We start from the raw sequence: 27,761 nt of genomic DNA, 5'->3' as shown, positions 1-27,761 counted from the left end.
TGGCATCATTGACACAATGGACATGAGTTTGAGCAAAGTCCGGGGAATAGTAAAGGACAGGGAAGCCTGGCATGCTGCTGCTCGTGGGATTGCAAAGAGTTGGACACGACTTAGCGACTAAACAACAACAATGCCATTCACAATTTGGAATGGGCAAAGGGACCAAGAGGAGAATGAGTTCTGAAGAGGGTTCTTTAGGCTACATTCCCTTCAAGTCCATTCCCCTCTGGAAGCCATCAGTAAAGACAGGATTCTCTACACCACCAAGAAAACAAAGTGTCTCTTATAATCTCTCCACCGGGATAGTATTTTATGGTACTCAATTCCATTATAAAAATCATTCTAACTGTTTCTGAAAGGTGAAAAGGGATGCCCCATGGATATCGTACTGTCATGGACTCGACTTTCGGTCTGCACACCATCTCTGACGTCGAATATTACAAATCTAACCCAAGTCACACCTTGATTTCTGAGGTCACAGGAAAATCTCCACAAGATCCACACTATTTACAAATAAATCAACAAATATTTCATATTCAGATGGGAATCTGCATGTCTAAGAGTAAGTTTCCAGACCCTCTTTTGGGAAGTAGAGGAACTGGAGGAGCTATTCAAAGCAAATAATCTTTTTCTTAATCTTACCACTGATTCCTCTGACAATTTCAAGGGGTTTGGAAAAACTAGAGCAGAATTGTGAGACTGGAGAATCAGACTCTCCAATGTTAAATCTTTCAGGATCAGATCCCTGGCCCAAAGCCAGGTGAACAAAATGTGCAAACTGACTCAATGGACTAAAATCCCACCCTTCAATAGCTGCCAAGGAAGAATATTGTTTTCAAATGGTATGGTTATTATTTGGGTTGTGAACAAACACCTTCCTATTAACAGTCCCTCAGAATATTATTCTGCAAAACCTTGGTGTTACCAAGGAATTTCGTGAAATCTGTTGGGGTTTCTTTTTTGTTGTTGTTAAAAATAATAAAATCATTGTCTCCAATAAACTGTTAGTTGCTACAAAGGGAAAAACCAAGAATGCCTTCTACCTCGTCTGGTTTACACACTAGGTCAAAGAATGAAAACACTGTGGCAACATCAGCATAACTAGTTAAGTGTTACTGATTTGAAAATACAGTATAGTAGTAATTAAAAAAAAAAAACTGGTTTACTCATCTAAACTTTCATTTTGAATAAAATTTCAATTAACACAAACAACTTGAGCTGGCCTATTAAAACAACCAAAGAGCAGAGGAGACATTTAATGAATAAACTCGCCAATAAACACTGTGTCTACATGGATTTTTCCAGAGGTACTGTGTTCTGGCTACGTGAGGCTGCCTTTGTTTCTTTCAATAAATCAGAGAAAGGAAAAAGGTGGGAAGGGGAAAGTGACAATCACACTTAATCCACACCAGGCTGCCATATGTCACTTTTTGTCCTTTGCTGGTTCATTGATTATTCATGAATTCACTACCTGAAAAGTGCTATATTTATCTTTACAGCCACAAAGCTGTCAATTCAGTTCCAAGTATGCCTGCCTTTGTTTTCAATGAAATGCACAGTCTGGGTGAAGGTCTTTTGTACATGACACTGCCCTAGGCCATAAAACAAGTATTAAAAAATTGACATAGGTGAAATTTCAGCATTGATACTGGCCTGAGCTTTAGTATTATTTTGTAATGACTGTTTTATCAAAAGAAACATGAAGTAGTCTTGGCTTTTAAAGCCTTTGGCCTCTAAGGATTTCCAGAGAGCCCCTAAACCCTACTCCCTCCTCTATTTTGTTATCAATGGTCTTACTGTTCCCATTTCTTTTCTTCTTTTATACCTGCTTGTTTCTGGTATAGCAGAGGTATAGTATCCTCTGCTATTAAGTTACCTGCTCAAAGCTACCTAAATTCCAACCACTGCTTTCCGGGGATGCATTACATCATTCTAGTTCAGAATCTGCCTCAAGGTTTCCTTTTCCCACATCCAGTCACTGCCTTGAAGAATCCCACAGGTCATTTAAATTTCAACTTGTTTGCCAGCACCTAGAGAAGACATACTTTTAGAAAAGCAAAGAGACACTCAGCTTTCAACTCTAACTACCAGGCAAGAACACAGGGAAAACAAGCTTGCCTAAAGACATTTTAAATGTTTCCCTGGTGGCTTCAAGCTTAAAACTACCACCACAAATCTATCACCTTTGTAATGGAGAAGAAAAGTCAGAGGGAGAAAATATACTACAAATGAACCTGCATCCTAAAAATTCTGTGATTGGCTTAAAGGATAAAAAAGCGAACTGAAATCTCCACCAAATTACTGTCATTTCAGAGTTTTATGATAATAAAGCCAAAAAGGTAAACTCAATTTATTTTTCCCGAGGTGTGCTCAACAACAATTTTGACATGAAAGTTCAAACATGTGATAAAGGTTAACAGTAAATGACAGGGCAAAGACCTTATCCAAAGAGAAAAAAGCCCTTCATAAATAGTTTCAATGTATCATGCATTCTTTCATGTTTTATTTCAATTAATCTTTTGAGGATCCCCAAACCTAAAAGTCTCTAATTCAAGAATGTGGTTAAGACCTGTAACTCCATTAACAGGAAAATGAGGCAGAAGGAGACTTAATATTTTAGAACTCCATTATGATGTAAGACTAAGTCATCAAATTCCTACCATGATTAACATATGAGATCAATGTTCAAGTCTAAGAAAGCAAAAGGAAAAAAGATTCAAGTTAAAAACAAGCTTCAGTCTATTCATGTTTTAAAAAATAATTTAACTGCTGAGATTTATTCATATTGGTGCCTAACTGCTTTATAGGATTATCTACCTTTAGAAGCCCCTAACCTGTTTGCTCTTTACCAAATGCATTACTACTTGTTCAGTCATCCAGGATTCAAACCCGGGCCTCCTCTGTCACCTGGCTTTCATTAGTCAGGATTAAGTTCAACCACATACAACAAGAGCAAAAACAGACAACAGATAAAGCCAATGGCTTACACAAGATAAAAGGTAATTGGATTCTCACGAAAAAAGGAGCCCAGATGCAGTTGGGCCAGTGTATACAGGTTCACAGTGCCAGGCTTTTTCCCTTTTGATGCTATGTCATTCTCAACACATGTCCCCACCTTCAAGGTCCAGGGTAGCTGCTTGGGCGCCTACTATCACATGCCTATAACAGCCAGTAGGAAAGAGCGGAAGCAGGGTTCAATCCTTCTAATAACACTTTCTAGAAGTTCCACACAGCACTTCTTTCATCTCACAAAACTGAATTTAGTGATACGGTCACATCTAGCTACAAAAAGAACTTGATTTTCAATCTTTTCATTGGGCAACAACAGTATATCCAACTGAAAATCTGGGTTCTATTTACAAAGCAAATGTTTTCCAGGATGAGCACAGTCAGTCTTCGGGATCCTTCTTACTCCACACATTCAGTCCTCTCAGCTCATCATCACTATTTAGCTAAGTCAATCCTATCAGCACGGTTGTAATTTGTTTCATCATCATCTCTGCCTGAATGATAACATCTTGACTGAGTTCCTTGAGCCAAATGAAAATGAGGGGAAAACAGAGAGATTGGCTGCAATCTGGTGTCTGTGCGTTTGTGGATAGTCTTGCTGAGGTTTAGTGGTCAGAGATGAAGAGATGAGGGTCCCGAGAAGCAAATCTGTCCATATGTCAGGAAACACTTCTCAGTGGAAAAAATAAAAAAAAATCAACAGAGAAAAAATATTAACATTCTATACTCAACACAATTATTTTTCACAAATGAAAGCAAAATAAAAACTTTTGCAGATAAATAAAAGCTGATAGAATTCACTGAAAACAGACATGCACTATGAGAAATTTTTTAATTGAAACATTTGAAATATACTGATGAGGTCAGCTTTCATTCCAATCCCAAAGAGAGGCAATGCCAAAGAATGCTGAAACTACCACACAATTGCACTCATCTCACACGCCAGTAAAGTAATGCTCAAAATTCTCCAAGCCAGGCTTCAGCAATACGTGAACTGTGAACTTCCTGATGCTCAAGCTGGTTTTAGAAAAGGCAGAGGAACCAGAGATCAAATTGCCAACATCCGCTGGATCATAGAAAAAGCAAGAGAGTTCCAGAAAAACATCTATTTCTGCTATATTGACTATGCCAAAGCCTTTGACTGTGTGGATCACAAGAAACTGTGGAAAATTCTGAAAGAGATGGGAATACCAGACCACCTAACCTGCCTCTTGAGAAACCTATATGCAGGTCAGGAAGCAACAGTTAGAATTGGTCATGGAATAACAGACTGGATCCAAATAGGAAAAGGAGTACATCAAGGCTGTATACTGTCACCCTGCTTATTTAACTTCTATGCAGAATACATCATGAGAAATGCTGGGCTGGAAGAAGCACAAGCTGGGATCAAAATTGCCAGGAGAAATATCAATAACCTCAGATATGCAGATGACACCACCCTTATGGCAGAAAGTGAAAAGGAACTGAAAAGCCTCTTGATGGGAACTGAATTGAATCTGTAGACTGCTTTGGGTAGTATACTCATTTTCACTATATTGAATCTTCCGATCCATGAACATGGTATATTTCTCCACCTATTAGTGTCCTCTTTGATTTCTTTCATCAGTGTTTTATAGTTTTCTATATGTAAGTCTTTAGTTTCTTTAGGTAGATATATTCCTAAGTATTTTATTCTTTTTGTTGCAATGGTGAATGGAATTGTTTCCTTAATTTCTTTTTCTACTTTCTCATTATTAGTACATAGGAATGCAAGGGATTTCTGTGTGTTGATTTATATCCTGCAACTTTACTATATTCACTGATTAGCTATAGTAATTTTCTGCTGGAGTCTTTAGGGTTTTCTATGTAGAGGATAATGTCATCTGCAAACAGTGAGAGTTTTACTTCTTCTTTTCCAATGTGGATTCCTTTTATTTCTTTTTCTGCTCTGATTGCTATGGCCAAAACTTCCAGAACTATGTTGAATAGTAGTGGTGAAAGTGGGCACTCTTGTCTTGTTCCTGACTTTAGGGGAAATGCTTTCAATTTTTCACCATTGAGGATAATGTTTGCTGAGGGTTTATCATATATAGCTTTTATTATGTTGAGGTATCTTCCTTCTATTCCTGCTTTCTAGAAAGTTTTTATCATAAATGGATGTTGAATTTTGTCAAAGGCTTTCTCTGGATCTACTGAGATAATCATATGGCTTTTATTTTTCAATTTGTTAATGTGGTGAATTACATTGATTAATTTGCAGATATTGAAGAATCCTTGCATCCCTGGGATAAAGCCCACTTGGCCATGGTGTATGATCTTTTTAATGTGTTGTTGGATTCTGATTACTAGAATTTTGTTAAAGATTTTTGCATCTATGTTCATCAGTGATATCGGCCTGTAGTTTTCTTATTTTGTGGCATCTTTGTCAGGTTTTGGTATTAGGGTGATGGTGGCCTCACAGAATGAGTTTGGAAGTTTACCTTCCTCTGAAATTTTCTGGAAGGAAAAATTGAGTAGGATAGGTGTAGGCTCTTCTTTAAATTTTTGGTAGAATTCAGCTGTGAAGCCGTCTGGACCTGGGCCTTTGTTTGCTGGAAGATTTCTGATTACAGTTTCAATTTCCGTGCTTCTGATGGGTCTGTTAAGATTTTCTGTTACTTCCTGGTTCAGTTTTGGAAAGTTGTACTTTTCTACGAATTTGTCCATTTCTTCCATTTCTTGTCCATTTTATTGGCATATAATTCCTGATAGTAGTCTCTTATGATCTTCGTATTTCTGTGTTGTCTGTTGTGATCTCTCCATTTTCATTTCTAATTTTATTGATTTGATTTTTCTCCCTTTGTTTCTTGATGAGTCTGGCTAGTGGTTTCTCAATTTTATTTATCCTTTCAAAGAACCAGCTTTTGGCTTTGTTGAATAATTTCACAATTTATATGGAAATACAAAACACCTCGAATAGCCAAAGCAATCTTGAGAAAGAAGAATGGAACTGGAGGAATCAACTTGCCTGACTTCAGGCTCTACTACAAAGCCACAGTCATCAAGACAGTATGGTACTGGCACAAAGACAGAAATATAGATCAACGGAACAAAATAGAAAGCCCAGAAATAAATCCACGCACCTATGGACACTTTATCTTCGACAAAGGAGACAAGAATATACAATGGATTAAAGACAATCTCTTTAACAAGTGGTGCTGGGAAAATTGGTCAACCACTTGTAAAAGAATGAAACTAGAACACTTTCTAACACCATACACAAAAATAAACTCAAAATGGATTAAAGATCTAAACGTAAGACCAGAAACTATAAAACTCCTAGAGGAGAACATAGGCAAAACACTCTCCAACATAAATCACAGCAGGACCCTCTATGACCCACCTCCCAGAATACTGCAAGTAAAAGCAAAAATAAACAAATGGGACCTAATTAAAATTAAAAGCTTCTGCACAACAAAGGAAACTATAAGCAAGGTGAAAAGACAGCCTTCGGAATGGGAAAAAATAATAGCAAATGAAGCAACTGACAAACAACTAATCTCAAATATATACAAGCAACTCTTGCAGCTCAATTCCAGAAAAATAAAAGACCCAATCAAAAAATGGGCCAAAAAACTAAATAGACATTTCTCCAAAGAAGACATACAGATGGTTAACAAACACATGAAAAGATGCTCAACATCACTCATTTTCAGAGAAATGCAAATCAAAACCACAATGAGGTACCATTTCATACCAGTCAGAATGGCTGCAATCCAAAAGTCGACAAGCAATAAATGCTGGACAGGGTGTGGAGAAAAGGGAACCCTCTTACACTGTTGGTGGGAATGCAAACTAGTACAGCCACTATGGAAAACAGTGTGGAGACTCATTAAACTGGAAATAGAACTGCCTTATGACCCAGCAATCCCACTGCTGGGCATACACACCAAGGAAACCAGAATGGAAAGAGACATATGTACCCCAATGTTCATCACAGAACTTTTATAATAGCCAGGACATGGAAGCAACCTAGATGTCCATCAGCAGATGAATGGATAAGAAAGCTGTGGTACATATACACAATGGAGTACTACTCAGCCACTAAAAAGAATACACTTGAATCAGTTCTAATGAGGTGGATGAAACTGGAGCCAGTTATACAGAGTGAAGTAAGCCAGAAAGAAAAACACCAATACAGTATGCTAATGCATATATATGGAATTTAGAAAGATGGTAATGATAACCCTGTATGTGAGACAGCAAAAGAGACACAGATGTATAGAACAGTCTTTTGGACTCTACGGGAGAGGGAGAGGGTGGGATGATTTGGGAGAATGGCATTGAGACATGTATAATATCATGTAAGAAATGAATTGCCAGTCTAGGTTCGATGCAGGATACGGGATGCTTGGGGCTGGTGCACTGGGATGACCCAGAGAGATGGTATGGGGAGGGAGGTGGGAGGGTTGTTCAAGATTGGGAACATGTATACACCCGTGGCGGATTCATGTTGATGTATGGCAAAACCAATACAGTATTGTAAAGTAAAACAAAATTTAAAAAAGCCTCTTGATGAAAGTGAAAGAGGAGAGTGAAAAAGTTGGCTTAAAGCTCAACATTCAGAAAATGAAGATCATGGCATCTGGTCCCATCACTTCATGGGAAATTGATGGGGAAACAGCGTCAGACTTTATTTTGGGGGGCTCCAAAATCACTGCAGATGGTGATTGCAGCCATGAAATTAAAAGACGCTTACTCCTTGGAAGAAAAGTTATGACCAACCTAGAGAGCATGTTGAAAAGTAGAGACATTACTTTGCCAACAAAGGTCCATCTAGTCAAAGCTATGGTTTTTCCAGTGGTCACATATGGGTGTGAGAGTTGGACTGTGAAGAAAGCTGAGTGCCGAAGAATTGATGGTTTTGAACTGTGGTGTTGGAGAAGACTCTTGAGAGTCCCTTGGGCTGCAAGGAGATCCAACCAGTCCATTCTAAAGGAGATCAGCCCTGGGATTTCTTTCAAAGGGATGATGCTAAAGCTGAAACTCCAATACTTTGGCCACCTCATGCAAAGAATTGACTCATTGGAAAAGATTCTGATGCTGGGAAGGATTGGGGGAAGGAGGAAAAGGGGACGACAGAGGATGAGATGGCTGGATGGCATCACGGACTCGACGGACATGAGTTTGAGTGAACTCCGGGAGTTGGTAATGGACAGGGAGGCCTGGCGTGCTGCGATTCATGGGGTGGCAAAGAGTCGGACGTGACTGAGCGACTGAACTGAACTAAACTGAACTGATGAAAGTAATCAAAGATAACAGATGGAAATATGTATCACGTTCTTGGATTGGAAGAATCAATACTGTGAAAATGACCATACTACCCAAAGCATTTTACAGATTCAGTGCAATCTCTATCAAACTACTAATGCCATTTTCCACAGAATTAGAACAAAAAATTTTACAATTTGTATGGAAACACAAAAGACCGTCTAGAGCCAAAGCAATCTTGAGAAAGAAAAATAGAGCTGGAGGAATCAGGCTCCCAGACTTTGGGCTGTACTACAAAGCTACAGTAATCAAGACAGTGTGGTACTGACACAAAAACAGAAATATAGACCAATGGAACAGGATAGAAAGCCTACAGATAAACCCACATATCTGTGGTTACCTAATCTTTGACAAAAGAGACAAGAATATACAATGGAGAAAAGACAGTCTCTTCAATAAGTGGAGCTAGGAATACAGGAGAGCTACAGGTAAAAAGAATGAAATTAGAACACTCCCTAAAACCATACACACTCCAGTATTCTTGCCTGGAGAATTCCATGGACAGAGGAGCCTGGTGGGCTACAGTCCACAGGGTCACAAAGAGGCAGACATGATTAAGTGATTAACACTTAAACCTACCATCTCCTGCAATAGGAGGCAAATTCCTTACCACTGAGCCACCAAGGAAGCCCAAAGGAAGCCATAAGTAAGACAAAAAGACAACCCTCAGAATGCAAGAAAATATTTGCAAATAAAGCAACTGACAAGGAATTAATCTCCAAAATATACAAAGAGCTCATATAGATCAATATCAAAAAACATACAACCCAATCAAAAAAATGAGCAGAAGACTAAACTGACATTTTTCCAAAGAAGACTTCCATACGGCAAACAAGCACATGAAACTATGCTCAACATCACTGTTGAAAGTGAAAGTCGAAGAATACTGGAGTGCGTAGCCTTTCCCCTCTCCAGGGAATCTTCCCAACCCAGGGATAGAACCCAGGTCTCCTGCATTGCAGGCAGATTCTTTACAGCTGAGCCACCAGGGAAGCCCAAGATGCTGGAGTGGGTAGCCTATCCCTTCATCAGTGGATCTTTCTGACCAGGGTCTCCTGCATTACAGGCAGATTCTTCACCAGCTGAGCTACCATGGAAGCCCAACATCACTATTAGAGAAATGCAAATGAAATGAAATGAGGTATCACTTCACACAGTTCAGAATGGTCATCATCAAAAATTTCATACACAATAAATGTTGGAGAGGGTGTGGAGAAAATGGAACTCTCTTACACTGTTGGTGGGAATGTAAACTGGTACAGCCACTATGGAGAACAGTATGGAGGTTCCTCGAAAAACCAAACACAGAACTACCATATGACCCAGCAATCCCACTCCTGGGCATCCTCCTGGAGAAAAATACAATTTAAAAAGATACATGATGTACCCCACCCCACAGTGCACACTGCAGCACAGTTTACAACAGCCAGGACATGGAAGTAACCTAAATGTCCATCAACAGCGGAATGGATAAAGAAAATGTGGTACATTTATACAGTGGAATAAAAAAAGGAACGAATGGAGCCATCAGACGTGCATGGACCTAGAAATAGTCATACAGAATGAAGAAAGTCAGAAAGAGAAAAACAAACATTGTATATTAATGCATACGTGTGGAATCTAGTAAAATGGCATAGATGACCTTATTTGCAAAGCAGAAATAGAGACACAGAGAACAAATGTATGACTACCAAGAGGGGAAGTGGGGACTGGTAAGGATTGGGAGATTGGGATATATACATTACTAATGAAATAACTTTAGTCAGTTTTCATTCCAATCCCAAAGACAGGCAATGCCAAAGAATGCTCAAACTACTACACAATTGCACTCATCTCACACGCTGGTAAAGTAATGCTCAAAATTCTCCAAGCCAGTCTTCAGCAATATATGAACTGTGAACTTCGAGATGTTCAAGCTGGTTTTAGAAAAGGCAGAGGAACCAGAGATCAAATTGCCAACATCTGCTGGATCATCAAAAAAACAAGAAAATTCCAGAAAAACATCTATTTCTGCTTTATTGACTATGCCAAAGCTTCTGACTGTGTGGATCACAAGAAACTGTGGAAAATTCTGAAAGAGATGGGAATACAGACCACCTGACCTGCCTCTTGAGAAACCTATATGCAGGTCAGGAAGCAACAGTTAGAACTGGATATGGAACAACAGACTGGTTCCAAATAGGAAAAGGAATACGTCAAGGCTGTATATTGTCACCCTGCTTATTTAACTTTTATGCGAGTACCTCATGAGAAATGCTGGGCTGGAAGAAGCACAAGCTGGAATCAAGATTGCCGGGAGAAATATCAATAACCTCAGATATGCAGATGACACCACCCTTATGGCAGAAAGTGAAGAGGAACTAAAAAGCCTCTTGATGAAAGTGAAAGAGGAGGGTGAAAAAGTTGGCTTAAAGCTCAACATTCAGAAAACAAAGATCATGGCATCTGGTCCCATCACTTCATGGGAAATAGATGGGGAAACAGTGGAAACAGTGTTAGACTTTATTTTGGGGGGCTCCAAAATCACTGCAGATGGTGACTGCAGCCATGAAATTAAAAGATGCTTACTCCTTGGAAGGAAAGTTATGACCAACCTAGATAGCATATTCAAAAGCAGAGACATTACTTTGCCAACAAAGGTCAGTCTAGTCAGAGCTATGGTTTTTCCAGTGGTCATGTATGGATGTGAGAGTTCGACTGTGAAGAAAGCTGAGTGCCAAAGAATTGATGCTTTTGAACTGTGGTGTTGGAGAATACTCTTGCGAGTCCCTTGGGCTGCAAGGAGATCCAATCAGTCCATCCTAAAGGACATCAGTCCTAGAAGTTGGTTGGAAGGACTGATGCTGAAGCTGAAACTCCAATACTCTGGCCACCTCATGTGAAGAGTTGACTCACTGGAAAAGACCCTGATGCTGGGAGGGATTGGGGCCAGGAGGAGAAGGGGACGACAGAGGATGAGATGGCTGGATGGCATCACTGACTCGATGGACTTGAGTTTGGGTGAACTCCAGGAGTTGGTGATGGACAGGGAGACCTGGCATGCTGCGATTCTTGGGGTCACAAAGAATCGGACACGACTGAGCGACTGAACTTAACTAATAAGAACGAACTGTATAGCACAGGGAACTCTACTCAAAGCTCTGTGGTGACCTAAATAGGAAGGAAATCCAGGGAAGACAGGATATATGAACACATGTGGCTGATTCAGTTTGCTGTACAGCAGAAACTAACGACATAAAACAACTATAGAATGCTCAAACTACCGCACAGTTGCACTCATCTCACACACTAGTAAAGTAATGCTCAAAATTCTCCAAGCCAGTCTTCAGCAATACGTGAACCGTAAACTTCCTGATGTTCAAGCTGGTTTTAGAAAAGGCAAAGGAACCAGAGATCAAATTGCCAACATCCGCTGGATCATGGAAAAAGCAAGAGAGTTCCAGAAAAACATCTATTTCTGCTTTATTGACTATGCCAAAGCTTCTGACTGTGTGGATCACAAGAAACTGGAAAATTCTGAAAGAGATGGGAATACAGACCACCTGACCTGCCTCTTGAGAAACCTATATGCAGGTCAGGAAGCAACAGTTAGAACTGGACATGGACAACAGACTGGTTCCAAATAGGAAAAGGAATACGTCAAGGCTGTATATTGTCACCCTGCTTATTTAACTTTTATGCGAGTACCTCATGAGAAATGCTGGGCTGGAAGAAGCACAAGCTGGAATCAAGATTGCCGGGAGAAATATCAATAACCTCAGATATGCAGATGACACCACCCTTATGACAGAAAGTGAAGAGGAACTAAAAAGCCTCTTGATGAAAGTGAAAGAGGAGGGTGAAAAAGTTGGCTTAAAGCTCAACATTCAGAAAACAAAGATCATGGCATCTGGTCCCATCACTTCATGGGAAATAGATGGGAAACAGTGGAAACAGTGTCAGACTTTATTTTGGGGGGCTCCAAAATCACTGCAGATGGTGACTGCAGCCATGAAATTAAAAGATGCTTACTCCTTGGAAGGAAAGTTATGACCAACCTAGATAGCATATTCAAAAGCAGAGACATTACTTTGCCAGCAAAGGTCCGTCTAGTCAAAGCTATGGTTTTTCCAGTGGTCATGTATGGATGTGAGAGTTGGACTGTGAAGAAAGCTGAGTGCCAAAGAATTGATGCTTTTGAACTGTGGTGTTGGAGAAGACTCTTGAGAGTCCCTTGGACTGCAAGGAGATCCAACCAGTCCATTCTGAAGGAGATCGACCCTGGGATTTCTTTGGAAGGAATGATGCTAAAGCTGAAACTCCAGTACTTTGGCCACCTCATGGGAAGAGTTGACTCATTGGAGAAGACTTTGATGCTGGGAGGGATTGGAGGCAGGAGGAGAAGGGGACGACAGAGGATGAGATAGCTGGATGGCATCACTGCATCGATGGACGCGAGTCTGAGTGAACTCTGGGGGATGGTGATGGACAGGGAGGCCTGGCGTGCTGCGATTCACGGGGTCGCAAAGAGTCGGACCTGACGGAGAGACTGAACTGAACTGATACTTCAGCAAAAATATATTTGACATATAACATCGTGTAAATTTAAGGTGTACAATTTATATTGTAATACAGTTGGCTTTGTAGCAATAATCACCTTTATCACATTATATAACTATTTTCTTTTTAGTGGTTGGAATAATTGAGCTTGTTTCTTAGCAAGTTTGATGATTGTAACAATATTATCTATAGTCTCTGTACTAAGCATTAATTCTCTACCACTTATTTAACTACCTGGTAGCAAGTGTGTCCTCTTAAACATCTTTCCTGTCCATCTACCTACGATCCTCTGGTAACCAACATTTTACTCTGTTTCTATGAATTTGGTTTTCTCCGATTCTTCTTATAAGTGATATCATACAGTATTTGTCTTTCTCTGACTTATCTCATGAGAAATATTAAAGTTCTTCCAGGAGAAGAAAAACATCAAATGGAAATTTGTAACTACAAAAAAGCCATAGAGGCCTACAATGTAAAACACATGGCTAAATGTTAAGGACATTTTTTTCTCAATTTTGATCTTTTTAAAGGTTAATTGAAATGACATCAGCAAGATGGCAGAAGAGTTTTCTACTGCCATTTCTCCAAAGACCAACTGACTAGGACAATCACCTACCGAGAAGAAGGCTTTTGTAAAACTCCAGAGTCCAGCAAAGAAGCTCCAGTACGCTACGGGGGCAAAATAAAACAGGGATTAGATGTAGAAGTAAAAGGACCACATTACCGCCTCCCCCAAGGTGGTATAGCTTAGGATCTCTCGCCAGCAATTTCTCCCACCATGGAATGTTTGAGTGCATGCGAGTTTGAGTACTCAGCCTCCCCAGCTGGATAGCATAATGCCAAAAGGACCCACTTCTTTCCTGCCCCATCTAGGGGTACTGAGGTGAATGTACAACTGAGGGGCAAGGAGAGGCTGCCAGAGCCAGAGACATGTCAAAGTAACATGGATCCAACTAACCATTTTGAGGACAGCATCAAGTCCACACCTGAACTGCTAAGGAGGCCTCACCTTCAATAACCTCAACAATCTGTGCACCTCACTCACACACACTCTCCCACCCAGTGGCAGGCTCCCCCCTGCTCCACACTTTCATGAGGGATGTGTTCAACACTCTGCATGCAAGTAAAATTGTGTATAAAAAGATGTAAATACAATGGAATAATATTAAGCCATTTTTTAAAAAACACACACAAGGAAATCCTATCATTTGCAACAACCTGGATGAAACTGCAGGACATTATGCTAAGTGAGATAACTCAGAGAAATAAAAAGAAACATTGCATAATCTCAAATACTGGAGAATCTTAAAAGAAAGCTGAACTCACAGAAACGGAGTAGTAGGGTGGTTGCCTAAGACTGGGGAAATGAAGAGAGGTTAGTTAAAGGGTATAAACTTTCACTTATTAGATGAAAAAGTCCTCAGAATCTAAGTACAGCATGACTAGAGCAAAAACAGCACAATGAAAGTACAGAATGGTGATTATATTCTGTATTATATAACTGAAATTTGCTAAGAGAGTAGATATTAAAGGCTGTCACACACATACACACACACACACAATCACTAAGGTAATAGTTAACTTGATTCTGGAAATACTTTCACAATCTATACCAATATCAAATCATCATGTTGCATACTTTAATATTGTTTTGTCAATTATACCTCAAAAGCTGGAAAAAACTAACTGGCTCTTTAAAGAAAGTTCAATAATTAAGTATGCAGTTTATAACAGGTAGAAGTAAAATGTGATAAAAATAACATAAGATGAGGATATAGAATGGGAGTATACTGTGTAAGATTCCTGTGTGAAATGGTATATTACTTAAAGATAAATTAATAGTTAGATACATAAACTCTAGAGTAACTACTAAAAAGTAAACCAAAAGGTACAGCTAATAAGCCAATAATGGAGATAAAATGGAATCACACAAAAATACTGTTAATCCAAAAGAAACAAGGAAAACATGAAGAAAGAGGAATAAAGATGAGACATATAGAAAACAGAGAACAAGATGCAAAATTTTAAATTAATCATGTTGATAATAAATGGAAATTGTCTAAACATTATGCTTAAATGGCAGAGATCACCATAATGGAAAAAAGAAAAAAAGCAAGACTCAACAACATACTATCTGCAGAATTAGCTGATCAATAACACTTACCAAAGTCTCTAAGGCCTATAAAAATTTAAAATATCTTCCTTATACCTGGGAAATTACTTGATGGAGAAGGAAGGAGGGCCCAGAAGGGGCTCAGAAATCTTCACAGTGAGTCAAAAAATTTTGCATCAATTAAAAATTTCCCTTCGAGGCAAAGAACAAGACCATCAGATATGACCTAAATCAAATCCCTTACGATTATACAGTGGAAGTGACAAATAGATTCAAAGGATTAGCTCTGATAGAGTGCATGCAGAACTGTGGACGAGGGCTCATGACACTGTGCAGGAGGCAGTGATCAAGACCATCCCCAAGAAAGAAATGCAAAAAGGCCAAATGGTTGTCTGAGGAGGCCTTACAAATACCTGAGGAAAGAAGAGAAGCAAAAGAAAAATGAGAAAAGGAAAGATATACACATCTGAATGCAGAGTTCCAAAGGAATAGAAACGAGAGATAAGAAAGCCCTCCTCAGTGATCAATGCAAAGAAATAGAGGAAAACAATAAAATGGAAAAGCCTAGAGATCTCTTCAAGAAAATTAGAGATACCAAGGGAACATTTCATGCAAAGATGGGCTCAATAGAGGACAGAAATGGTATGGACCTAACAGAAGCAGAAGATATTAAGAGGTGGCAAGAATACACAGAAGAACTATACAAAAAATGATCTTAATGACCCAGATAACAACAGTGGTGTGATCACTCACCTAGGGCCAGACATCCTAGAATACAAAGTCAAGTGGGCCTTAGGAAGCATCACTATGAACAAAGCTAGTGGAGGTGATGGAATTCCAGTTGAGCTATTTCAAATCTAAAAGATGATGCTGTGAAAGTGCTGCATTCAATATGCCAGCAAATTTGGGAAACTCAGCAGTAGCCACAGGACTGGAAAAGGTCAGTTTTCATTCCAATTCCAAAGAAAGGCAATGCCAAAGACTGTTCAAACTACTGCACAATTTCACTCATCTCACATGCTAGTAATGTTCAAAATTTACGAAGCCAGGCTTCAACAGTACATGAACTGCGAATTTCCAGATGTTCAAGCTGGATTTCTAAAAATCAGAGAAACCAGAGACCAAATTCCCAACATCTGCTGGATCATCGAAAAAGCAAGAGAGTTCCAGAAAAACATCTACTTCTGCTTTATTGACTACGTGGAAGCCTTTGACTATGCGGATCACAACAAACTGGAAAATTCTTTAAGAAATGGGAATAACAGACCACCTTACCTGCCTCCTGAGAAATCTGTGTGCAGGTCAAGAAGCAACAGTTAAAACTGGACAAGGAGCAATGGACTGGTTCCAAATTGGGAAAGGAAATTGACAAATTCCAAAATGTCAAGGCTGTATATTGTCACCCTGCTTATTTAACTTCTATGCAGAGTCAGTAAGTCAGTCCAGTCACGTCTGACTCTTTGGACCCTATGGACTGCAGCACTCCAGGCCTTCCTGTCCATCACCAACTCCCAGAGCTTGCTCAAACCCATGGCCATCTAGTCGGTGATGCCATGCAACCATCTCATCCTCTGTCGTCCCCTTCTCCCCCTGCCTTCAATCTTTCTCAGTATCGGGGACTTTTCCAGTGAGTCAGTTCTTTTCATCAGGTGGCCGAAGTATTGGAGTTTCAGTTTCAGCATCAGTCCTTCCAATGAATATTCAGGACTGATGTCCTTTAGGATGGACTGGTTGGATCTCCTTGCAGTCCAAGGGACTCTCAAGAGTCTTCTCAACACCACAGTTCAAAAGCATCAATTCTTTGGGGCTCAGCTTTCTTTATAATCCAACTCTGACATTCATACAAGACTATGGGAAAAACCATAGCTTTGACTAGACAGACTTTTGGAGGCAAAGGAATGTCTCTGCTTTTGAATATGCTATCTAGGTTGGTCATAACTTTTCTTCCAAGGAATAAGCATCTTTCAATGTCATTGCTGCAGTCACCATCTGCAGTGATTTTGGAGCCCAAGAAAACAAAGTCTCTGTTTCCATTGTTTCCCCATCTATTTGCCATGAAGTGATGGGATCAGATGCCCTGATCTTAATTTTCTGAATGCTGAGTTTTAACCCAACTTTCCCACTGTCCTCTTTCACTTTTGTCAAGAGGCTATTTAGTTCTTCCTTGCTTTCTGCCATAAGGGTGGTATCATCTGCATATCTGAGGTTATTGATATTTCCACCCAGCAATCTTGATTCTAGTTTCTGCTTCATCCAGCCCAGCATTTATCATGATGTACTCCGCATATAAGTTAAATAAGCAGGGTGACTATATACAGCCTTGCTACTGCTGCTGCTAAGTCACTTCAGTCATGTTCAACTCTGTACAATCCCATAATGACAGCCCACCAGGCTCCCCCATCCCTGGGATTCTCCAGGCAAGAACACTGGAGTGGATTGCCATTTCCTTCTCCAGTGCAAAGTGAAAAATGAAAGTGAAGTCGCTCAGTCGTGTCTGACTCTTCACGACCCCATGGACTGTAGCCTACCAGGCTCCTCCGTCCACGGGATTTTCCAGGCAAGAGTACTGGAGTGGGTGGCCACAGCTTTGACATACTCATTTTCCTATTTGGAACCAGTCTACTGTTCCATGCCGAGTTCTAACTGTTGCTTCCTGACCTGCATATAGGTTTCTCAAGAGGCAGGTCAGGTGGTCTGGGATTCCCATCACTTTCAAAATTTTCCAGTTTGTGGTGATTCACACAGTCAAAGGCTTTGGCATAGTCAATAAAGTAGACATAGATGTTTTTCTGTCTCTTGCTTTTCTGATGATCCACGGACGTTGGCAATTTGATCTGTTTCCTCAGCGTTTTCTAAAACCAGCTTGAACATCAGGAAGTTCACAGTTCACGTATTGCTGAAGCCTGGCTTGGAGAATTTTGAGCATTACTTTACTAGCATGTGAGATGAGTGAAATTGTGCAGTAGTTTGAGCATTCTTTGGCATTGCCTTTCTTTGGGATTGGAATGAAAACTGACCTTTTCCAGTCCTGTGGCCACTACCGAGTTTTCCAAATTTGCTGGCATATTGAGTGCAACACTTTCACAGCATCATCTTTTAGGATTTGAAATAGCTCAACTGGAATTCCATCACCTCCACAGCTTTGTTCGTAGTGATGCTTCCTAAGGCCCACTTGACTTTGTATTCCAGGATGTCTGGCCCTAGGTGAGTGATCACACCATTGTTGTTATCTGGGTCATTAAGATCATTTTTTGTATAGTTCTTCTGTGTATTCTTGCCACCTCTTAATATCTTCGGCTTCTGTTAGGTCCATACCATTTCTGTCCTTTATTGAGCCCATCTTTGCATGAAATGTTCCCTTGGTATCTCTAATTTTCTTGAAGAGATCTCTATTCTTTCCCATTATATCCATTTCCTCTATTTCTTTGCATTGGTCACTAAGGAAGGTTTTCTTATCTCTCCTTGCTATTCTTTGGAACTCTGAATTCAAAAGGGTATATCCTTCCTTTTCTCCTTTGCTTTTAGCTTCTCTTCTTTTCACAGCTATTTGTAAGGCCTCCTCAGACAGCCATTTTGCTTTTTTGCAACTCTTTTTCTTGATCCTTGTCTCCTGTACAATGTCACAAACCTCCATCCATAGTTTTCCAGGCACTCTGTCTATCAGATCTAATCCCTTGAATCTATTTGTCACTTTCACTGTATAATCATAAGGGATTTGATTTAGATCATACCTGAATGGTCTATTGGTTCTTCCCTACTTTCTTCAATATAAGTCTGAATTTGGCAATTTGTGGTTCATGATCTGAACCACAGTTGGCTCCCAGTCTTGTTTTTGCTGACTGTATAGGGCTTCACCATCTTTGGCTGTAAAGAATATAATCAATCTGATTTCGGTATTGACCATCTGGTGATGTCCATGTGTAGAGTCTTCTCTTGTGTTGGCTGGAGCGGCAGCTGCGCAGTACTGGAGCAGCTGTGAGGAAAAACCCCAAGTCCAAGGACAGAGAGGCCCCAGCAAGAGGGTAGGAGGGGCAAACTCATGTTTAGAATCAAACCCGATTTCTTCCAGAGATACTCAGAGGGCTCAAACAAACCTTGTGCACACCAGTAGCCAGGGACCCCACAGAGACTGAGATAGAACTGTGTTTCAGTATCTTCTGTGGAGGGGCAAGGCTCTGGGTGCAGCAGACTTGGGTATGGCATGAGCCCTCTTAGAGGGGGTTGCCATTAACCCCACCGTAGAGCTGCCAGAACTTACACAGGACTGGGAAATTGACTCGTGGAGGGCACAAACAACCCTGTGCACCAGGACCCAAGAGAAACGAGCAGTGACCCCAAAAAAGACTGACCCAGACTTGCCTATGCAGAGTACATCACGCAAAATGCCAGTCTAGATGAAGGATAAGCTGGAATCAAGACTGCTAGGAGAAATATCAATAACCCCAGATATGCAGATGACACCACCCTTTTGGCAGAAAGCGAAGAACTAAACAGCCTCTTGATGAGAGTGAAACAGGACAGTGAAAAAGTTGACTTAAAACTCAACATTCAGAAAACTAAGATCATGGCATCCAGTCCCATCACTTCATGGCAAATAAATGGGGAAACAATGGAAACAGTGAGCAACTTTCTTTCCTTGGGCTCCAAATCACTGCAGATGGTGACTGCAGCCATCAATTTAAAAGACATTTGCTCCTTGGAAGAAAAGCTATGACCAACTTGGACAGCATATTAAAAAGCAGAGACATTACTTTGCCACCAAAGGTCCATCTAGTCAGAACTATGGTTTTCCAGTAGTCATGTAGAGATGTGAGAGTTGGACTATAAAGAAAGCTGAATGCCGAACAATTGATGCTTTTGAACTGTGGTGTTGGAGAAGATTCTGGAGAGTCCCTTGGACTGCAAGGAGATACAACCAGTTCATCCTAAAGGAAGTCAGTCCTGAATATTCATTGGAAGGACTGATGCTGAAGCTGAAACTCCAATACTTCGGCCACCTGATGAAAAGAACTGACTCACTGGAAAAGACCCTGACACTGAGAAAGATTGAAGGCAGGGGGAGAAGGGGACGACAGAGGATGAGATGGTTGCATGGCATCACCGACTAGATGGACATGAGTTTGAGCAAGCTCTGGGAGTTGGTGATGGACAGGGAAGCCTGGCGTGCTGCAGTCCATGAGGTCACAAAGAGTTAGACATGACTGAGCAACTGAACTGAACTGAACAAATTTCTCTGCCAGGCAATGAACAAACCCAAGTGTCAGAATTATTCATTCTGCCTTTCCCTAACACAGAATGGAATGTGACGAGAAGACAGACATTTTGGGTGAATTCAAGCCTCCCGGCCACGTGGAGAATAAGATTAATATGAAAAGGCCAGGAGAGTTAGTTGTCCTAACTAATTCATATCACACTGACCCACTAAGGCTCCTGCAAAATTAAGCCCCCAACACCAATTAATTCTACAACAGTCACCGGGCAATAAGAAAGAAGTTTGTGCTGTATCAAGTCAAGGATTAAATCATTTGTAGGAGCCAGTAAATGTGTTGGCATCTATTAGCCAACATCTTGACAAGTTAGGCTATCAAACGTGCACTTTAGCCTGCTGAGGAAGTCAGCCCAATAAAACAGGTAACCAGGCAATGACCCAGAATCTTCCTCCTCTGTCAAGTAGAAGCAAAATATAGATTTCACTGTCTCTTTCATAAGTAGGAAGCTATAAGCAAGTACATGTGTAGCCATACACATAATTTCTCTGATAAGCATTACAAGGTAACAAAAAAAAAAAATCTTAAGAGTTAGAATAGGGCAGTTAGAAACACTGGGTCAGCATCTGACCTTGAATTCCTGGAAAGTAGCAAACAATAGCAGAACACTTTCAAAATTTTATGTAGCCTCTTAATACAGATTGTCGTTTGTAAAGCCAATGAACAAATATTGGGAAGGTGTGTCTGAAGGACAGCCAGAGCTGCGTGGGAGTAGACAGTCTTATAGTGGGTTGTTTTATCCAAGGATCTAGGCCAGCACTCTTGCCTGGAAAGTCCCATGGACGGAAGAGCCTGGTGGGCCGCAGTCCATGGGGTTGCTACGAGTCGGACACGACTGAGCGACTTCACTTTCACTTTTCTCTTTCATGCACTGGAGAAGGAAATGGCAACCCACTCCAGTGTTCTTGCATGGAAAATCCCAGGGACGGGGGAGCCTGGTGGGCTGCTGTCTATGGGGTCGCACAGAGTCGGACACGAATGAAGTGACTTAGCAGCAGCAGCAGATAAGAAACATGGAGCCAGGATTCATAAGGGAAATCAAAGCAGTCAATGAAATAATCAGGTCATGAGGAAAGTGGGAAAACCAAGTGGATGACTTTTTCTGAGGAGCAGTACAAATGCTTGTATGAGTTTTCTACGACTATTGTAACAAATTACCACAAACTCAGCAGCTTAAAACAACACAGATTTGGACTTCACTGGTGGTCCAGTGGTTAAAAATCTGCCTGCCAATACAAAGAACATGGATCCAATCCCTGGTCTGGGAAGATCTCATATGCCTCAGGGCAGCCAGAACCATGCGCCCCAACTACTGAAGCCCAGGAGTGCAGAGCCTGTGCTCACCAACTAGAGAAGCCACAGCAACAAGAAGCCCGTGCACCACCACCAAGAGTAGCCCCGCTCCCCGTAACTAGAGAGTGCCTATGTGCAGCAACAAAGACCCAGTGCAGCCAAAAAATCAAACACATAAACATTTAAAAAAATAAAACACAGATTTATTATCTTACGTTCTGCTCATTAAAAGTCTAACACAGACCTCACCAGGCTACAATCAGGGTGTCAGCAGGATGTACATTTTCTGGGGGCTTTACAGAAGAATTTGTTTCTTTGACTTTCCATCTTGTAGATGTCATCCACCTTCCTTGACTCATGTTCCCTTCCTCCATCTTCAAAGGAGGCCTGGTCCTTTTCACGTGGCTCTCTCTTTGGTTCTTTCTTTTGATTCCCCTCTTCCACTTTTAGGGACCTGTGATTACACTGGAATCACCAAATTAATCCAGGATAATCTCCATGTTTTGAGGTCAGCTGAACAGTAATTTTAACTCCCCTTACCATGTAACTCAGATGGTAAAGAGTCTGCCTGCAATGCAGGAGACTGGGGTTTGATCCCTGGGTTGGGAAGATCCCCTGGAGAAGAAAATGGCAACCCACTCCAGTATTCTTGCCTGGGAAATCCCATGGATGGAGGAGGCTGGTGGGCTACAGTCCATGGGGTCACAAAGAGTAGGACACGACTGAGCGACTAACACTTTCACTTCGCTTTACCACATAATGTAATATAATCAACAGTTCCAAGGTTTGAATGTGAACACACTGGGGGAGGGTGGGTAACGGAGGGGACAGCGACGACATTATTCTGCCTACCACAGTGTTGCTAGCAGCTCTCCACAGGGATTCCTCCACTGATTTCCACGAATAAAGCAAGTCTACGCTATTGTAGATCTTCAGGAAGGTGTGGACAAGGTGGCCAAGAAAGCATTAAGAGCACAGCAGACTGGACTGGACCAGAATAGAGTAGCTGGGAAGCTTGGTGCCACTAAGAAGCACAAAGACACGAAAAATAGCGGGTGGAGGTGGGAGAAGGATCAGGGTTTGAGCCAAAGACGTGGCACTGGCTGTAAGATCTTACTTGGGCAAGTCACTTAACTTCAGCGTCCTACTTTCCTCATCCATAAAATGAAAAAGTTGATCTAAATAAATAATCCTCTAAACTCTCTTCAAAGTGCTACAATGTCATGTAATAGGGAAGAAAGGAAAAGAGACCAAAAGTTTGCTCTCTTTAAATTTAAAGGCAGGGCTTAGTATTTCATCTTCCCATGGAAATGGAGAGTAGAAAAGTAGACTTTTTTATTTTGAGGACAAATAAATAACATCTTGAAAACACTAAGTATGCGGGAAAATCTGACTCTCTAAACTTTTATTAAACTTTTGACTAATCCATGTAAATTTTAAAAGTCAACAGATGACATATTCTAATGATCCTAATCACTTTGCCGACAAAGGTCCATCTAGTCAAAGCTACGGTTTTCCCAGCAGTCATGTAGAGATGTGAGAGTTGGACCATAAAGGCTGAGCGCTGAAGAATGGATACTTTCAAACTGTGGTGCTGGAGAAGACTCTTGAGAGTCCCTTGGAGAGCAAGGAGATCAAATCAGTCAATCCTTAAAGGAAATAAAGCCTGAATATTCATTGGAAGGACGGATGCTGAAGCTGAGGCTCCAATACTTTGGCCACCTGATGGGAAGAGCTGACTCATTAGAAAAGACCTTGATGTTAAGAAAGACTGAAGGCAGGAGGAGGAGGAGATGACAGAGGATGAGATGGTTGGATGGCATCACTGACTCAATGGACATGAGTTTGAGCAAACTCCAGGAGATGATGAAGGACAGCAAAGCCTGGCACGCTGCAGTCCAGGGGGCTGCAAAGAGTCAGACCTGACTGAGCAACTGAACAACAACAATAATTAAAATACATAAAATGATAATATTATACCATTAGGAAAAGAAAGAAAATTTTAGAAGGTTAATCAATCTTTAGTTTTGGGGAGGAAGGATTGGGAACCATGTAGGAACCAGTTCCTAGGAAGTAGAAAGTGTCATTCAGGACAAATCATGAGTTATGAAACGTAACCAATAGATTAATAAATACCAAGAACAATAAACACTTAAATGTAAAAACATGAATTAAATGTCCATGACTTCAGAATACTAATTTTAAAAAGATAAAGTATAAAATATACTATGTAGTTAATCCTTAATACACAAGAATATTGCTCATGGTATTTGGATATTTATTGACTGTAGCAATTCTCAGCTATTCAATATAACTCAAACTCCAGAAACAGTACCTAGGCTTCTTACCAGAAAGAACTGATTATAATCATTAACATCCTACACAAATGTACCAGAGGAACACAGGAAAGTATCAAGAATTATAGTCAACCTAAAAGTTAAGGAGTGTCTCCTCTAAGATAATAATCCAGATACACACTTTTTGGTCTCAATTAACTTTTACATAAATATTAGAAAGGCGGGCTTTGGAAATTCAGAAATAAATATCTGGGTAATTTACACAGAAAGAAGAGAGCTACAGGTTTTGTAAATGATTGCCTATTCTAAATGATAACTATGTTTAAAAAAATGTATATGCAACCAACATTTTAAGGACATCACAGCTGAAATCAGGAAGAATATTTACATTCATGGAAGGAAAGCTGTGGTTCTGGGGATAATGAAATAAACATGTGGAAACCTAAGCCCTAGTCTCCATATCTCTAAAGGCCCAGGTTGCTCACTTGTAAAATAAAAAGATTCTAGTATTTGAGAGGATAACAGCTAGTTATTTTTCACATTTACTGATGATAAAATTAAGAAGCAGGTACATACTGTCAAGTGAGAGCCTTATGACAGATAAGGGAATAACTTCATACTAGAAAGCATCGTTAAATATTACAACTTGCTATCAAAAAAAGCCTATAAATTACCTTTTAGTTTAGTAGCAAACTTGGTTTTTAGAACAGTTTTAGGTTCACAGGAAAACTGAGCAGAAGAGAGCTCCCATCTATCCCCAGTTCCATACACATAGCCTCTCCTAATATCAAATCCTGAGCCAGAGTGTCACATTTATTACAATCAATTAGCCTCCAGTGACACAGCATCTAAAGTCCATAGTTAACATTAGGGTTCACTCTTGGAGTTAACATTCTATGGGTTTTGACAAATGTATAACCACATGTTGCCACAATTATAGTATCATATAGAACAGCGTCACTGCCCTAAAAGTCCTCTTGACTTTGCCCCTTCATCCCTCCCTTGCCACCAACCCATGGCAACCACTGATCTTTCTACTCATTACCCTTTTTAAAGGTCAAAGGTTTACCTAGGACAATGCTTCCCTAGGAAGAGGAACTAAAGAGCCTCTTGAAGAAGGTGAAGAGAAGACTAAAAAAGCTGCCTTAAAACGCATCATTCAAAAAACTAAGATCATGGCATCCGGTCTCAACACTTTATGGCAAACAGATGGGGGAAAAGTGGAAACAGTAGCAGATTTTATTTTCTTGGGCTCCAAAAATCACTGCAGACAGTGACCGCAGCCATGAAATTAAAAGATGCTTGCTCCTCGGAAGAAAAGCTAAGACAAAACTAAACAGCGTATTAAAAAGCAGACACATCACTTTGTTGACAAAGGTCCATATAGTCAAAGCTATGGTTTTTCCAGTAGTCATGTATGGATATGAGAGTTGGAACATAAAGAAGGCTGAGTGCTGAAGAATTGATGCTTTTGAATTGTGGTGCTGAGGAAGACTCTTGAGAGTCCCTTAGACTGCAAGGAGATCCAACCAGTACATCCTAAAGGACATCAGTCCTGAATATTCATTGAAAGGACTGATGCTGAAGCTGAAACTCCAATACTTTGGCCACCTGATGCGAAGAAATGACTCATCTGAAAAGACCCTGATGCTGGGAAAGACTTACGGCAGGAGGAGAAAGGGGCAACAGAGATGGTTGGATGGCATCCCTGACTCAATGGACATGAGTCTGAGCAAACTCCGGGAGATAGCGAAGGACAGGGAAGCTTGGCGTGCTGCAACCCACAGGGTCACAAAGAGTCAGCTATGACTTAGCGACTGGACATCAGGACAATGCAACCTAGAGGAGGAACAACTCCTTACACGGCCATTCAACACCCTAACCCATCTTTATTCATTCTCATACATCACTGAGCAACTGCCAAGAGAGTGAAAATATCTCCCTCAAGAAACATAATATCAGTAAGTTATTGGTACATTAGTTATAACAAACTCTGATATATACTCATCTAAACTTCAAAGAATTTTAGAGAATGTGGTACAACGTGACTATCTGAAAGCAAGCAAGCAGTATTTTGTCCTTACCATTTTTTCCTAATAATCTTTAATATTTATGCCATTTTTGATTAGCTTTATTTTTCAACAGATGCTATAGGTATAGCTAAAATAAAAGAAACTGGTACTTCCTGCTCCTGATACTATAGTAAAAAGCCTTCATCATAATGCTCTATGAGCATTTGCTTCCCTGCTTTTTGTCAAGAAATTCATAGGCCAAAACTCCAGCTTTTACTTTTTTTTTAATAGCAGTGGTCAAAATACTGGAAATTAACAGCTATCAAATAGCAGAATCTGGCAATTTACACTTATGAGACATATTTTACAGTTAAGAAAAACCATAGTGGCCATTCCTCAGAGCTCTTCCCTGACTCAAGCCTGGCTTCCAGCTGTTTCACAAACCACAGTCAGGCAGGTGTGGGAGACCCAAACCATCCTGGCTAACTGGGTGAGGCCACTTGTCACCTAGGGCACATTTTCACTTGCCAAAACAGCTTGTTTCCAGTCAGACAGGAGTAGAGCTGATGAGCGAGAAGGCGGAAAAGATCATCATCTCTCGTGCATATCTAACTACAGTGCCCTGCCAAGAGGCCAGTTTTCAGATGAAAAATTGTTATTGTGGATTTTCAAGCCATTTTCTATGTATCATGCACCATGGCTAGGATCATTTTTGGCTTCTCATATTACCTAAATCCAGTACACTTTAATATGAAATTTTGTTGTTCAAGGTAGGCAACTTAAGATCCTTTTAAAAATCAAACCCAGGAAATGGGATAGTGACTAGAAAGGGTGGGGGCTCACATGTGGCTTCTGGATGCTAGTAACATTCTACTTCCTGATTTGGGTGCTCATTACACAATGTGTAGAGGTGCATATTATTTTCAGTATTAATGAAATACTTCAATAAACAAGCTCAAACCAAAATCAAACGTTCACCAATAGAAAACTAGAGTAATGGCTATGAAACAGGTAATTCACAAAAACTCAAAAGGGCAATACACTTTGAAAAGATATCCCATCCCCTTGAACTTCAGAACCTCTTCCCTACTGCCCTCAGACACGCCTCTATCACCCTCAATTACTCAACCTTTTCTCAGACGTTCCTGCTTGGGGCACAGCCCTGGCTGCACATACAATCACCTGGGAGTTTCAAAAAATTACCCAAGCCTGAGCTCCACCTCAGACTATTTGAGTCAGAATCTCCGGGGGCTGGGACCCAGGAAACGGTGTGTTGACAAGCCCTCCCTGGTGATTTAGGTGTGCAGCCAGGGTTGAAAGTCACTGCCAGCTGAAACCTGGCTCTCCCTGCAGCCCTCTGCAGTCCGGCTGCCTTAATGCTCATAATCCTCTTCCCATTAAGCTGGAGACAGGGTCGGCGCCCTTATTTCTCACTGCCACTTCCAAATTCCTATCTCACTGGTCTCTAAAAGCTTCCAGCTTTCAACCTCACATTATCAAACCACACCATTCCTAATTCTGTTGTGGTCATCAGCATGACACCCCCAACCTCACTTCTGAACAATCTTAGCTCGTGGCTGTGATACTCTCTCCAAAACTGTTATTATCAAACTGCATGATAAAAGAAATCAACAAATGCCTCGAGACAAAAGAAAATGGAGAAATAACATACCAAAACTTATGGGATACAGCAAAAGCAATTCTAACAGGGATGTTCATCATAAGGATAAATGCCTACATGAAGAAACATGATAAATCTCAAATAAACAAGCTTATTTACACCTCAAGGAACTAAAAAGAAAAGAACAAATGAAACCCATACTTTATAGAAGGGAAGAAATAAAGATCAGAGTAAAACAAAATAAATGAAATAAAGACTAAAAAGACTAGGAAAAGATCAATGAACTAAGAGCTGAAAAGATAAACAAAATGGACAAACCTT

General features: G+C 40.5%; 1 protein-coding gene across 18 annotated transcripts in view; it reads right to left on the bottom strand.

Annotated features, from left to right (window-relative positions):
• Positions 1-27,761, bottom strand: part of LOC101118606 (cytochrome c oxidase assembly factor 1 homolog) — a 101,318-nt gene that overhangs the window by 42,633 nt on the left and 30,924 nt on the right. For 10 of the 18 annotated variants that reach the window (XM_060414793.1, XM_042248722.2, XM_060414794.1 and 7 more), the window contains one exon: positions 13,454-13,506. The exons of the other annotated variants lie outside the window; for them this stretch is intronic. The gene's annotated coding sequence lies outside the window, so the exon portion shown is untranslated. Of the gene's footprint in view, positions 1-13,453; positions 13,507-27,761 lie in introns of those variants that run through there. 18 annotated transcript variants of the gene reach the window in all.

This window comes from Ovis aries, chromosome 4 (assembly GCF_016772045.2).
Source record: "Ovis aries strain OAR_USU_Benz2616 breed Rambouillet chromosome 4, ARS-UI_Ramb_v3.0, whole genome shotgun sequence".
In the NCBI taxonomy this organism is placed as follows: Eukaryota; Metazoa; Chordata; class Mammalia; order Artiodactyla; family Bovidae; genus Ovis; species Ovis aries.
Note: the sequence above shows the minus strand (reverse complement) of the source record. Positions and strands in the feature narration are given on the sequence as shown.